Source organism: Pristiophorus japonicus, chromosome 12 (assembly GCF_044704955.1).
Source record: "Pristiophorus japonicus isolate sPriJap1 chromosome 12, sPriJap1.hap1, whole genome shotgun sequence".
Taxonomy (NCBI): domain Eukaryota; kingdom Metazoa; phylum Chordata; class Chondrichthyes; family Pristiophoridae; genus Pristiophorus; species Pristiophorus japonicus.
In genome coordinates, this window is record NC_091988.1 from 131,732,168 (window position 1) to 131,744,416 (window position 12,249).

The window sequence follows — 12,249 nt, forward strand, 5'->3', positions numbered from 1 at the left end:
TGTCTCGGGTAGCGTGTCTCGAGCAGCGTGTCTCGGGCAGCGTGTCTCGGGCAGCGTGTCCCGGGCAATGTGTCTCGGGCAGCGTGTCTCGGGCAGTGTGTCTCGAGCCTTGCGGCTCGGGCAGTGTGTCTCGTGCCCTCAGGCGGTGTGACTCGGGCAGCGTATCTCGGGCAGTGTGTCTCGGGCAGTGTATCTTCAGCAGTGTGTCTCGAACACTGTGTCTCAGGCCCTCGGGCAGTGTGCCTCGGGCAGTGTGTCTCGGGCAGTGTATCTTGAGCAGTGTGTCTCGAGCAGTGTGTCTCGGGCCCTCGGGCAGCATGTCTCAGGCAGTGTGTCTCGGGCAGTGTGTCTTGGGCAGCGTGTCTCGGGCAGTGTCTTTCGGGCAGTGTCTTTCGGGCAGTGTGTCTCTGGCAGTGTGTCTCTGGCAGTGTCTCTCTGGCAGTGTGTGTCGGGCAGTGTGTGTCGGGCAGTGTGTGTCGGGCAGTGTGTGTCGAGCCACGTGTCTCGGGCAGCGTGTCTCGAGCAGCGTGTCTCGGGCAGCGTGTCTCGGGCAGTGTGTTTCGGGCCCTCGGGCAGTGTGTCTCAGGCAGCGTGTCTCGGGCAGTGTGTCTCGAGCAGTGTGTCTCGGGCCCTCGGGCAGCGTGTCTCGGGCAGTGTGTCTCGGGCAGTGTGTCTCGTGCAGTGTGTGTCGGGCAGCGTGTGTCGAGCAGCGTGTGTCGCTAAGCGTGTCTCGAGCAGTGTGTCTCGCGCAGCGTGTCTCAGACAGTGTGTCTCGGGCAATGTGTCTCGGGCACCGTGTCTCGGGCAGTGTGTCTCGCGAAGCGTGTCTCGCGAAGCGTGTCTCTGGCAGTGTGTCTCGGGCAGCGTGTCTCGAGCAGCGTGTCTCGGGCAGCGTGTCTCGCAAAGCGTGTCTCGGGCAGTGTGTCTCGGGCAGTGTGTCTCGGGTAGTGTGTCTCGGGCAGCGTGACTCGGGCAGCGTGACTCGGGCAGAGTGTCTCGCGAAGCGTGTCTCGGGCAGCGTGACTCGGGCAGCGTGTCTCGAGCAGCGTGTCTCGGGCAGCGTGTCTCGGGCAGTGTGTTTCGGGCCCTCGGGCAGTGTGTCTCAGGCAGCGTGTCTCGGGCAGTGTGTCTCGAGCAGTGTGTCTCGGGCCCTCGGGCAGCGTGTCTCGGGCAGTGTGTCTCGGGCACCGTGTCTCGGGCAGTGTGTCTCGCGAAGCGTGTCTCGCGAAGCGTGTCTCTGGCAGTGTGTCTCGGGCAGCGTGTCTCGAGCAGCGTGTCTCGGGCAGCGTGTCTCGCAAAGCGTGTCTCGGGCAGTGTGTCTCGGGCAGTGTGTCTCGGGTAGTGTGTCTCGGGCAGCGTGACTCGGGCAGCGTTACTCGGGCAGAGTGTCTCGCGAAGCGTGTCTCGGGCAGCGTGACTCGGGCAGCGTGTCTCGGGCAGCGTGTCTCGCGAAGCGTGTCTCGGGCAGTGTGTCTCGGGCAGTGTGTCTCGGTCAGTGCGTCTCGGGTAGTGTGTCTCGGGCAGCGTGACTCGGGCAGAGTGTCTCGCGAAGCGTGTCTCGGGCAGCGTGACTCGGGCAGCGTGTCTCGCGAAGCGTGTCTCTGGCAGCGTGTCTCTGGCAGTGTGTCTCGGGCAGTGTGTCTCGGGCAGCGTGTCTCAGACAGTGTGTCTCGGGCAATGTGTCTCGGGCACCGTGTCTCGGGCAGTGTGTCTCGCGAAGCGTGTCTCGCGAAGCGTGTCTCTGGCAGTGTGTCTCGGGCAGCGTGACTCGGGCAGCGTGTCTCGGGCAGCGTGTCTCGCGAAGCGTGTCTCGGGCAGTGTGTCTCGGGCAGTGTGTCTCGGTCAGTGCGTCTCGGGTAGTGTGTCTCGGGCAGTGTATCTCGGGCAGTGTGTCTCACGAAGCGTGTCCCGGGTAGTGTGTCCCGGGTAGTGTGTCTCGGGTAGTGTGTCTCGGGTCATGTGTCTCGGGCAGCGTGTCTCGGGCAGTGTGTCTCGCGAAGCGTGTCTCGGGCAGTGTGTCTCGGGCAGTGTGTCTCGGGCAGTGTGTCTCAGGTAGTGTGCCTCGGGCAGCGTGTCTCGGGCAGTGTGTCTCAGGCAGTGTGTCTCGGGCAGTGTGTCTCGAGCAGTGTGTCTCGGGCAGCGTGTCTCGGGCCCTCGGGCAGCGTGTTTCGGGCAGTATGTCTTGGGCAGTGTGTCTCGGGCAGTGTGATTCGGGCAGTGTGTTTCGGGCAGTGTGTCTCGAGCAGCGTGTCTCGGGCAGTGTGTCTCGCAAATGTGTCTCGGGCAGTGTGTCTCGGGCAGTGTGTCTCAGGCACTGTGTCTCGGGCAGTGTGTTTCGGGTAGCGTGTCTCGGGCCCTCGGGCAGCGTGTTTCGGGCAGTGTGTCTTGGGCAGTGTGTCTCGGGCAGTGTGTTTCGGGCAGTGTGTCTCGAGCAGCTTGTCTCGGACAGTGTGTCTCGCAAATGTGTCCCGGACAGTGTGTCTCGGGCAGCGTGTCTCGGGCAGTGTTTCTCGGGCAGTGTGTTTCGAGCCCTCGGGCAGTGTGTCTCAGGCAGCGTGTCTCGGGCGGTGTGACTCGGGCAGCGTATCTCGGGCAGTGTGTCTCGGGCAGTGTATCTTGATCAGTGTATCTCAAACAGTGTGTCTCAGGCCCTCGGGCAGTGTGCCTCGGGCAGTGTGCCTCGAGCAGTGTGCCTCGAGCAGCGTGTCTCGGGCAGCGTGTCTCGGGCAGCGTGTCTCGGGCAGTGTGTCTCACGCAGTGTGTCTCGGGCAGTGTATCTTGAGCAGTGTGTCTCGAACAGTGTGTCTCAGGCCCTCGGGCAGTGTGTCTCGGGCAGAGTGTCTCGAGCAGTGTGTCTCGAGCAGTGTGTCTCGGGCCCTCGGGCAGTGTGTCTCGAGCGGTGTGTCTCGGGCGGTGTGTCTCGGGCAGTGTGTCTCGGGCAGTGTGTCTCGGGCAGTGTGCCCAGAGCAGTATGCCGAGAGCAGTGTGTCTCGGTTAGTGTGTCTCGGGCAGTGTGTCTCGAGCAGCTTGTCTCGAGCAGCTTATCTCAGGCAGCGTGTCTCGAGCAGCCTGTGTCTCGGGCAGCGTGTCTCGGGCAGCGTGTCTCGGGCAGCGTGTCTCGGACAGTGTGTCTCGTGCCTTGCGGCTCGGGCAGTGTGTCTCGGGCTCTCGAGCAGTGTGTCTCGAACAGTGTGTCTCGGACCCTCGGGCAGTGTGCCTCGGACAGTGTGTCTCGTGCAGCGTGTCTCGAGCAGCGTGTCTCGGGCAGTGTGTCTCGGGCAGTGTGTCCCGGGCAGTGTGTCCCGGGCAGTGTGTCCCGGGCAGTGTGTCTTGAGCAATGTGTCTCGAGCAGTGTGTCTTGGGCCCTCGAGAAGTGTGTCTCGAGCGGTGTGTCTCGGGCAGTGTGTCTCGGGCAGTGTGTCTCGAGCAGCTTATCTCAGGCAGCGTGTCTCGAGCAGCCTGTGTCTCGGGCGGAGTGTCTCGGGCAGCGTGTCTCGGGCAGCGTGTCTCGGGCAGCGTGTCTCAGGCAGTGTGCCGAGAGCAGTGTGCCTAGAGCAGCGTGTCTCGGTCAGCGTGTCTCGGGCATTGTGTCTCTGGCAGTGTGTCTCGGGCAGTGTGTCTCGGGCAGTGTGTCTCGGGCAGCGTGTCTCGGGCAGCGTGTCTCGGGCAGCGTGTCTCGGGCAGGGTGTCTCGGGCAGGGTGTCTCGGGCAGCGTGTCTCGGGCCCTCGAGCAGTGTGTCTCGGGCAGTGTATTTTGAGCAGTGTGTCTCGAACAGTGTGTCTCGGACCCTCGGGCAGTGTGTCTCGGGCAGTGTGTCTCGGGCAGTGTGTTTCGGGCAGTGTGTCTCGGGCAGTGTGTCTCTGGCAGCGTGTCTCGGTCAGCGTGTCTCGGGCAGTGTGTCTCGGGCAATGGCCACGGGCAGCGTGTCTCGGGCAGCGTGTCTCGGGCAGTGTGTCTCGAGCAGTGTGTCTCGAGCAGTGTGTCTCGGGCAGCGGGTCTCGAGCAGCGGGTCTCGGGCAGTGTGTCTCGGGCAGTGTGTCTCGGGCAGTGTGTCTCGGGCAGCGTGTCTCGGGCCTTGCGGCTCGGGCAGTGTGTCTCGGGCCCTCGAGCAGTGTGTCTCGAGCAACGTGTCTCGGGCAGCGTGTGTCGAGCAACGTGTCTCGGGCAGCGAGTCTCGGGCGGTGTGTCTCGGGCGGCGTGTCTCGGGCGGCGTGTCTCGGGCGGAGTGTCTCGGGCAGTGTGTCTGGAGCAGTGTGCCTAGAGCAGTGTGCCTCGGTCAGCGTGTCTCGGGCAGCGTGTCTCGGGCAGCGTGTCTCAGGCAGGGTGTCTCGGGCAGAGTGTCTCGGGCAGCGTGTCTCGGGCAACGTGTCTCGGACAGTGTGTCTCGTGCCTTGCGGCTCGGGCAGTGTGTCTCGGGCCCTCGAGCAGTGTGTCTCGAACAGTGTGTCTCGGACCCTCGGGCAGTGTGCCTCGGACAGTGTGCCTCGGACAGTGTGTCCCAGGCAGCGTGTCTCGAGCAGCGTGTCTCGGGCAGTGTGTCCCGGGCAGTGTGTCTCGGGCAATGGCCTCGGGCAGTGTGTCTCGGGCAGTGTGTCTCGGGCAGCGTGTCTCGGGCAGTGTGTTTCGAGCCCTCGGGCAGTGGGTCTCAGGCAGCGTGTCTCGGGCGGTGTGACTCGGGCAGCGTATCTCGGACAGTGTGTCTCGGGCAGTGTATCTTGATCAGTGTATCTCGAACAGTGTGTCTCAAGCCCTCGGGCAGCGTGTCTCAGGCAGTGTGCCTCGAGCAGTGTGCCTCGAGCAGTGTGCCTCGGGCAGCGTGTCTCGGGCAGCGTGTCTCGGGCAGCGTGTCTCGGGCAGCGTGTCTCGGGCAGTGTATCTTGAGCAGTGTGTCTCGAACAGTGTGTCTCAGGCCCTCGGGCAGCGTGTCTCGGGCAGTGTGTCTCGAGCAGTGTGTCTCGAGCAGTGTGTCTCGGGCCCTCGGGCAGTGTGTCTCGGGCGGTGTGTCTCGGGCAGTGTGTCTTGGGCAGTGTGTCTCAGGCAGTGTGCCTAGAGCAGTGTGCCTAGAGCAGTGTGTCTCGGTTAGCGTGTCTCGGTTAGCGTGTCTCGGGCAGTGTGTCTCGAGCAGCTTGTCTCGAGCAGCTTATCTCAGGCAGCGTGTCTCGAGCAGCCTGTGTCTCGGACGGAGTGTCTCGGGCAGCGTGTCTCGGGCAGCGTGTATCGGTCAGCGTGTCTCGGTCAGCGTGTCTCGGTCAGCGTGTCTCGGGCAGCGTGTCTCGGGCAGGGTGTCTCGGGCAGGGTGTCTCGGGCAGGGTGTCCCGGGCAGTGTGTCCCGGGCAGTGTGTCCCGGGCAGTGTGTCTCGGGCAGCGTATCTCGGGCAGTGTGTTTCGAGCCCTCGGGCAGTGTGTCTCAGGCAGCGTGTCTCGGGCGGTGTGACTCGGGCAGCGTATCTCGGGCAGTGTGTCTCGGGCAGTGTATCTTGATCAGTGTATCTCGAACAGTGTGTCTCAGGCCCTCGGGCAGTGTGCCTCGAGCACTGTGCCTCGAGCAGCGTGTCTCGGGCAGCGTGTCTCGGGCAGCGTGTCTCGGGCAGTGTATCTTGAGCAGTGTGTCTCGGGCAGCCTGTCTCGGGCAGTGTGTCTCGGGCCCTTGAGCAGTGCGTCTCGGGCGGCGTGTCTCGGGCGTTGTGTCTCGGGCAGCGTGTATCGGGCATCGTGTCTCGGGCGGAGTTTCTCGGGCAGTGTGTCTCGGGCAGTGTGTCTAGAGCAGTGTGCCTCGGGCAGCGTGTCTCGGGCAGCGTGTCTCGGGCAGCGTGTCTCGGGCAGCGTGTCTCGTGCCTTGCGGCTCGGGCAGTGTGTCTCGGGCCCTCGAGCAGTGTGTCTCGAACAGTGTGTCTCGGACCCTCGGGCAGTGTGCCTCGGGCAGCGTGTCTCGAGCAGCGTGTCTCGAGCAGCGTGTCCCGGGCAGTGTGTCCCGGGCAGTGTGTCCCGGGCAGTGTGTCTCGGGCAATGGCCTCGGGCAGTGTGTCTCGGGCAATGTGTCTCGGGCAGCGTGTCTCGGGCAGTGTGTTTCGAGCCCTCGGGCAGCGTGTCTCAGGCAGCGTGTCTCGGGCGGTGTGACTCGGGCAGTGTGTCTCGGGCAGTGTGTCTCGGGCAGTGTATCTTGATCAGTGTATCTCGAACAGTGTGTCTCAGGCCCTCGGGCAGCGTGTCTCGGGCAGTGTGCCTCGAGCAGTGTGCCTCGAGCAGCGTGTCTCGGGCAGCGTGTCTCGGGCAGCGTGTCTCGGGCAGTGTGTCTCGGGCAGTGTATCTTGAGCAGTGTGTCTCGAACAGTGTGTCTCAGGCCCTCGGGCAGTGTGTCTCGGGCAGAGTGTCTCGAGCAGTGTGTCTCGAGCAGTGTGTCTCGGGCCCTCGGGCAGTGTGTCTCGAGCGGTGTGTCTCGGGCGGTGTGTCTCGGGCGGTGTGTCTCGGGCAGTGTGTCTCGGGCAGTGTGTCTCGGGCAGTGTGTCTCGGGCAGCGTGTCTCAGGCAGTGTGCCTAGAGCAGTGTGTCTCGGTTAGTGTGTCTCGGGCAGTGTGTCTCGAGCAGCTTGTCTCGAGCAGCTTATCTCAGGCAGCGTGTCTCGAGCAGCCTGTGTCTCGGGCAGCGTGTCTCGGGCAGCGTGTCTCGGGCAGCGTGTCTCGGGCAGTGTGTCTCGGGCAACGTGTCTCAGGCAGCGTGTCTCGGGCAGAGTGTCTCGGGCAGCGTGTCTCGGACAGTGTGTCTCGTGCCTTGCGGCTCGGGCAGTGTGTCTCGGGCCCTCGAGCAGTGTGTCTCGAACAGTGTGTCTCGGACCCTCGGGCAGTGTGCCTCGGACAGTGTGCCTCGGACAGTGTGTCTCGGGCAGCGTGTCTCGGGCAGCGTGTCTCGAGCAGCGTGTTTCGAGCAGCGTGTCTCGGGCAGTGTGTCTCGGGTAGTGTGTCTCGGGCAGTGTGTCCCGGGCAGTGTGTCTCGGGCAGTGTGTCCCGGGCAGTGTGTCCCGGGCAGTGTGTCCCGGGCAGTGTGTCCCGGGCAGTGTGTCCCGGGCAGTGTGTCCCGGGCAGTGTGTCCCGGGCAGTGTGTCCCGGGCAGTGTGTCCCGGGCAGTGTGTCTCGGGCAGCGTGTCTCGGGCAGCGTGTCTCGGGCAGTGTGTTTCGAGCCCTCGGGCAGTGTGTCTCAGGCAGCGTGTCTCGGGCGGTGTGACTCGGGCAGCGTATCTCGGGCAGTGTGTCTCGGGCAGTGTATCTTGATCAGTGTATCTCGAACAGTGTGTCTCAGGCCCTCGGGCAGCGTGTCTCGGGCAGTGTGTCTCGGGCAGTGTGTCTCGGGCAGTGTGTCTCAGGCAGTGTGCCTAGAGCAGTGTGCCTAGAGCAGTGTGTCTCGGTTAGCGTGTCTCGGGCAGTGTGTCTCGAGCAGCTTGTCTCGAGCAGCTTATCTCAGGCAGCGTGTCTCGAGCAGCCTGTGTCTCGGGCGGAGTGTCTCGGGCAGCGTGTCCCGGGCAGTGTGTCCCGGGCAGTGTGTCCCGGGCAGTGTGTCCCGGGCAGTGTGTCCCGGGCAGTGTGTCCCGGGCAATGGCCTCGGGCAGTGTGTCTCGGGCAGTGTGTCTCGGGCAGTGTGTCTCGGGCAGTGTGTCTCGGGCAATGTGTCTCGGGCAGCGTGTCTCGGGCAGCGTGTCTCGCGAAGCGTGTCTCGCGAAGCGTGTCTCTGGCAGTGTGCCTCTGGCAGTGTGTCTCGGGCAGTGTATCTCGGGCAGTGTGTCTCACGAAGCGTGTCTCGGGCAGTGTGTCCCGGGTAGTGTGTCTCGGGTAGTGTGTCTCGGGTCATGTGTCTCGGGCAGCGTGTCTCGGGCAGTGTGTCTCGCGAAGCGTGTCTCGGGCAGTGTGTCTCGGGCAGTGTGTCTCGGGCAGTGTGTCTCAGGTAGTGTGCCTCGGGCAGCGTGTCTCGGGCAGTGTGTCTCAGGCAGTGTGTCTCGGGCAGTGTGTCTCGAGCAGTGTGTCTCGGGCAGCGTGTCTCGGGCCCTCGGGCAGCGTGTTTCGGGCAGTATGTCTTGGGCAGTGTGTCTCGGGCAGTGTGATTCGGGCAGTGTGTTTCGGGCAGTGTGTCTCGAGCAGCGTGTCTCGGGCAGTGTGTCTCGCAAATGTGTCTCGGGCAGTGTGTCTCGGGCAGTGTGTCTCAGGCACTGTGTCTCGGGCAGTGTGTTTCGGGTAGCGTGTCTCGGGCCCTCGGGCAGCGTGTTTCGGGCAGTGTGTCTTGGGCAGTGTGTCTCGGGCAGTGTGTTTCGGGCAGTGTGTCTCGAGCAGCTTGTCTCGGACAGTGTGTCTCGCAAATGTGTCCCGGACAGTGTGTCTCGGGCAGCGTGTCTCGGGCAGTGTTTCTCGGGTAGCGTGTCTCGGGCCCTCGGGCAGTGTGTCTCGGGCAGTGTGTCTCGGGCAGCGTGCCTCGGGCACTGTGTCTCGGGCAGTGTGTCTCGGGCAGTGTGTTTCGGGCAGTGAGTCTCGGGCAGCGTGTCTCGGGCAGCGTGTCTCGGGCAGTGTGTCTCGGGAGTGGTCTCGGGCAGTGTGACTCGGGCAGTGTGTCTCGGGCAGTGTGTCTCGGGCAGTGTGTTTCGGGTAGCGTGTCTCGGGCTCTCGGGCTGCGTGGTTCGGGCAGTGTGTCTTGGGCAGTGTGTCTCAGGCAGTGTGTTTCGGGCAGTGTGTCTCGAGCAGCGTGTCTCGGACAGTGTGTCTCGCAAATGTGTCCCGGACAGTGTGTCTCGGGCAGCGTGTCTCGGGCAGTGTGTCTCGGGTAGCGTGTCTGAAGCAGCGTATCTCGCGCAGCGTGTCTCGGGTAGTGTGTCTCGGGCAGCGTTTCTCGGGCAGCGAGTCTCGGGCAGCGTGTCTCGGGCAGTGTGTCTCGGGCAACGTGTCTCGGGCAACGTGTCTCGGGCAGCGTGTCTCGGGCAGCGTGTCTCGAGCCTTGCGGCTCGGGCAGTGTGTCTCGGGCCCTCGGGCAGCATGTCTCAGGCAGTGTATCTTGAGCAGTGTGTCTCGAACAGTGTGTCTCAGGCCCTCGGGCAGCGTGTCTCGGGCAGTGTGTCTCGAGCAGTGTGTCTAGAGCAGTGTGTCTAGAGTGGTGTGTCTCGGGTGGCGTGTCTCGGGCAGTGTCTTTTGGGCAGTGTGTCTTGGGCAGTGTGTCTCGGGCAGTGTGTCTCGCGCGGTGTGTGTCGCGCCTCGGGCAGTGTGTCTCGGGCAGCGTGTCTCGAGCAGCGTGCCTCGAGCAGCGTGTCTCGAGCAACGTGTCTCGAGCAGCGTGTCTCGGGCAACGTGTCTCGGGCAGCGTGTCTCGGGCCCTCGGGCAGTGTGTATCAGGCAGCGTGTCTCGGGCAGTGTGGCTCGAGCAGTGTGTCTCGGGCCCTCGGGCAGCGTGTCTCAGGCAGTGTGCCTCGGGCAGTGTGCCTCGGACAGAGTGTCTCGCGCAGTGTGTGTCGAGCAGTGTGTCGGGCAGTGTGTGTCGGGCAGTGTGCCTCGGACAGAGTGTCTCGCGCAGTGTGTGTCGAGCAGTGTGTCGGGCAGTGTGTGTCGGGCAGTGTGTGTCGGGCAGTGTGTGTCGGGCAGCGTGTCTCGGGCAGCGTGTCTCGGGCAGCGTGTCTCGGGCAGTGTGTCTCGGGCCCTCGGGCAGTGTGTCTCGGGCAGTGTGTATCAGGCAGCGTGTCTCGGGCAGCGTGTCTCGAGCAGCGTGCCTCGAGCTGCGTGTCTCGAGCAACGTGTCTCGAGCAGCGTGTCTCGGGCAACGTGTCTCGGGCAGCGTGTCTCGGGCAGTGTGTCTCGGGCCCTCGGGCAGTGTGTCTCGGGCAGTGAGTATCAGGCAGCGTGTCTCGGGCAGTGTGGCTCGAGCAGTGTGTCTCGGGCCCTCGGGCAGCGTGTCTCAGGCAGTGTGCCTCGGGCAGTGTGCCTCGGACAGAGTGTCTCGCGCAGTGTGTGTCGGGCAGTGTGTGTCGGGCAGTGTGTGTCGGGCAGTGTGTGTCGGGCAGTGTGTGTCGGGCAGTGTGTGTCGGGCAGCGTGTCTCGGGCAGCGTGTCTCGGGCAGCGTTTCTCGGGCAGCGTGTCTCGGGCCCTCGGGCAGCGTGTCTCAGGCAGTGTGCCTCGGGCAGTGTGCCTCGGGCAGAGTGTCTCGCGCAGTGTGTCTCACGCAGTGTGTGTTGGGCAGTGTGTGTCGGGCAGTGTGTGTCGGGCAGTGTGTGTCGGGCAGTGTGTGTCGGGCAGCGTGTCTCGGGCAGTGTGTCTCGAGCCTTGCGGCTCGGGCAGTGTGTCTCGGGACCTCGGGCAGTGTGTCTCAGGCTGCGTGCCTCGGGCGGTGTGACTCAGGCAGCATATCTCGGGCAGTGTGTCTCGGGCAGTGTATCTTGAGCAGTGTGTCTCGAGCAGTGTGTCTCGGGCCCTCGGGCAGCGTGTCTCGGGCAGTGTGTCTCGGGCAGTGTCTTTCGGGAGGTGTGTCTCGGGCAGCGTGTCTCGGGCAGCGTGCCTCGGGCAGCGTGTTTCGGGCAGCGTGTGTCGGGCAGCGTGTCTCGGGCAGTGTGTCTCGAGCCTTGCGACTCGGGCAGTGTGTCTCGGGCCCTCGGGCAGTGTGTCTCGGGCGGGGTGACTCGGGCAGCGTATATCGGGCAGTGCGTCTCGGGCAGTGTGTCTCAGGCAGTGTGTCTCGGGCAGTGTGTCTCGGGCAGCGTGTCTCAGACAGCGTGTCTCGAGCAGTGTGTCTCGCGCAGCGTGTCTCGGACAGTGTGTCTCGGGCAACGTGTCTCGAGCAGCGTGTCTCGGGTAGCGTGTCTCGAGCAGCGTGTCTCGGGCAGCGTGTCTCGGGCAGCGTGTCCCGGGCAATGTGTCTCGGGCAGCGTGTCTCGGGCAGTGTGTCTCGAGCCTTGCGGCTCGGGCAGTGTGTCTCGTGCCCTCAGGCGGTGTGACTCGGGCAGCGTATCTCGGGCAGTGTGTCTCGGGCAGTGTATCTTCAGCAGTGTGTCTCGAACACTGTGTCTCAGGCCCTCGGGCAGTGTGCCTCGGGCAGTGTGTCTCGGGCAGTGTATCTTGAGCAGTGTGTCTCGAGCAGTGTGTCTCGGGCCCTCGGGCAGCATGTCTCAGGCAGTGTGTCTCGGGCAGTGTGTCTTGGGCAGCGTGTCTCGGGCAGTGTCTTTCGGGCAGTGTCTTTCGGGCAGTGTGTCTCTGGCAGTGTGTCTCTGGCAGTGTCTCTCTGGCAGTGTGTGTCGGGCAGTGTGTGTCGGGCAGTGTGTGTCGGGCAGTGTGTGTCGAGCCACGTGTCTCGGGCAGCGTGTCTCGAGCAGCGTGTCTCGGGCAGCGTGTCTCGGGCAGTGTGTTTCGGGCCCTCGGGCAGTGTGTCTCAGGCAGCGTGTCTCGGGCAGTGTGTCTCGAGCAGTGTGTCTCGGGCCCTCGGGCAGCGTGTCTCGGGCAGTGTGTCTCGGGCAGTGTGTCTCGTGCAGTGTGTGTCGGGCAGCGTGTGTCGAGCAGCGTGTGTCGCTAAGCGTGTCTCGAGCAGTGTGTCTCGCGCAGCGTGTCTCAGACAGTGTGTCTCGGGCAATGTGTCTCGGGCACCGTGTCTCGGGCAGTGTGTCTCGCGAAGCGTGTCTCGCGAAGCGTGTCTCTGGCAGTGTGTCTCGGGCAGCGTGTCTCGAGCAGCGTGTCTCGGGCAGCGTGTCTCGCAAAGCGTGTCTCGGGCAGTGTGTCTCGGGCAGTGTGTCTCGGGTAGTGTGTCTCGGGCAGCGTGACTCGGGCAGCGTGACTCGGGCAGAGTGTCTCGCGAAGCGTGTCTCGGGCAGCGTGACTCGGGCAGCGTGTCTCGAGCAGCGTGTCTCGGGCAGCGTGTCTCGGGCAGTGTGTTTCGGGCCCTCGGGCAGTGTGTCTCAGGCAGCGTGTCTCGGGCAGTGTGTCTCGAGCAGTGTGTCTCGGGCCCTCGGGCAGCGTGTCTCGGGCAGTGTGTCTCGGGCACCGTGTCTCGGGCAGTGTGTCTCGCGAAGCGTGTCTCGCGAAGCGTGTCTCTGGCAGTGTGTCTCGGGCAGCGTGTCTCGAGCAGCGTGTCTCGGGCAGCGTGTCTCGCAAAGCGTGTCTCGGGCAGTGTGTCTCGGGCAGTGTGTCTCGGGTAGTGTGTCTCGGGCAGCGTGACTCGGGCAGCGTTACTCGGGCAGAGTGTCTCGCGAAGCGTGTCTCGGGCAGCGTGACTCGGGCAGCGTGTCTCGGGCAGCGTGTCTCG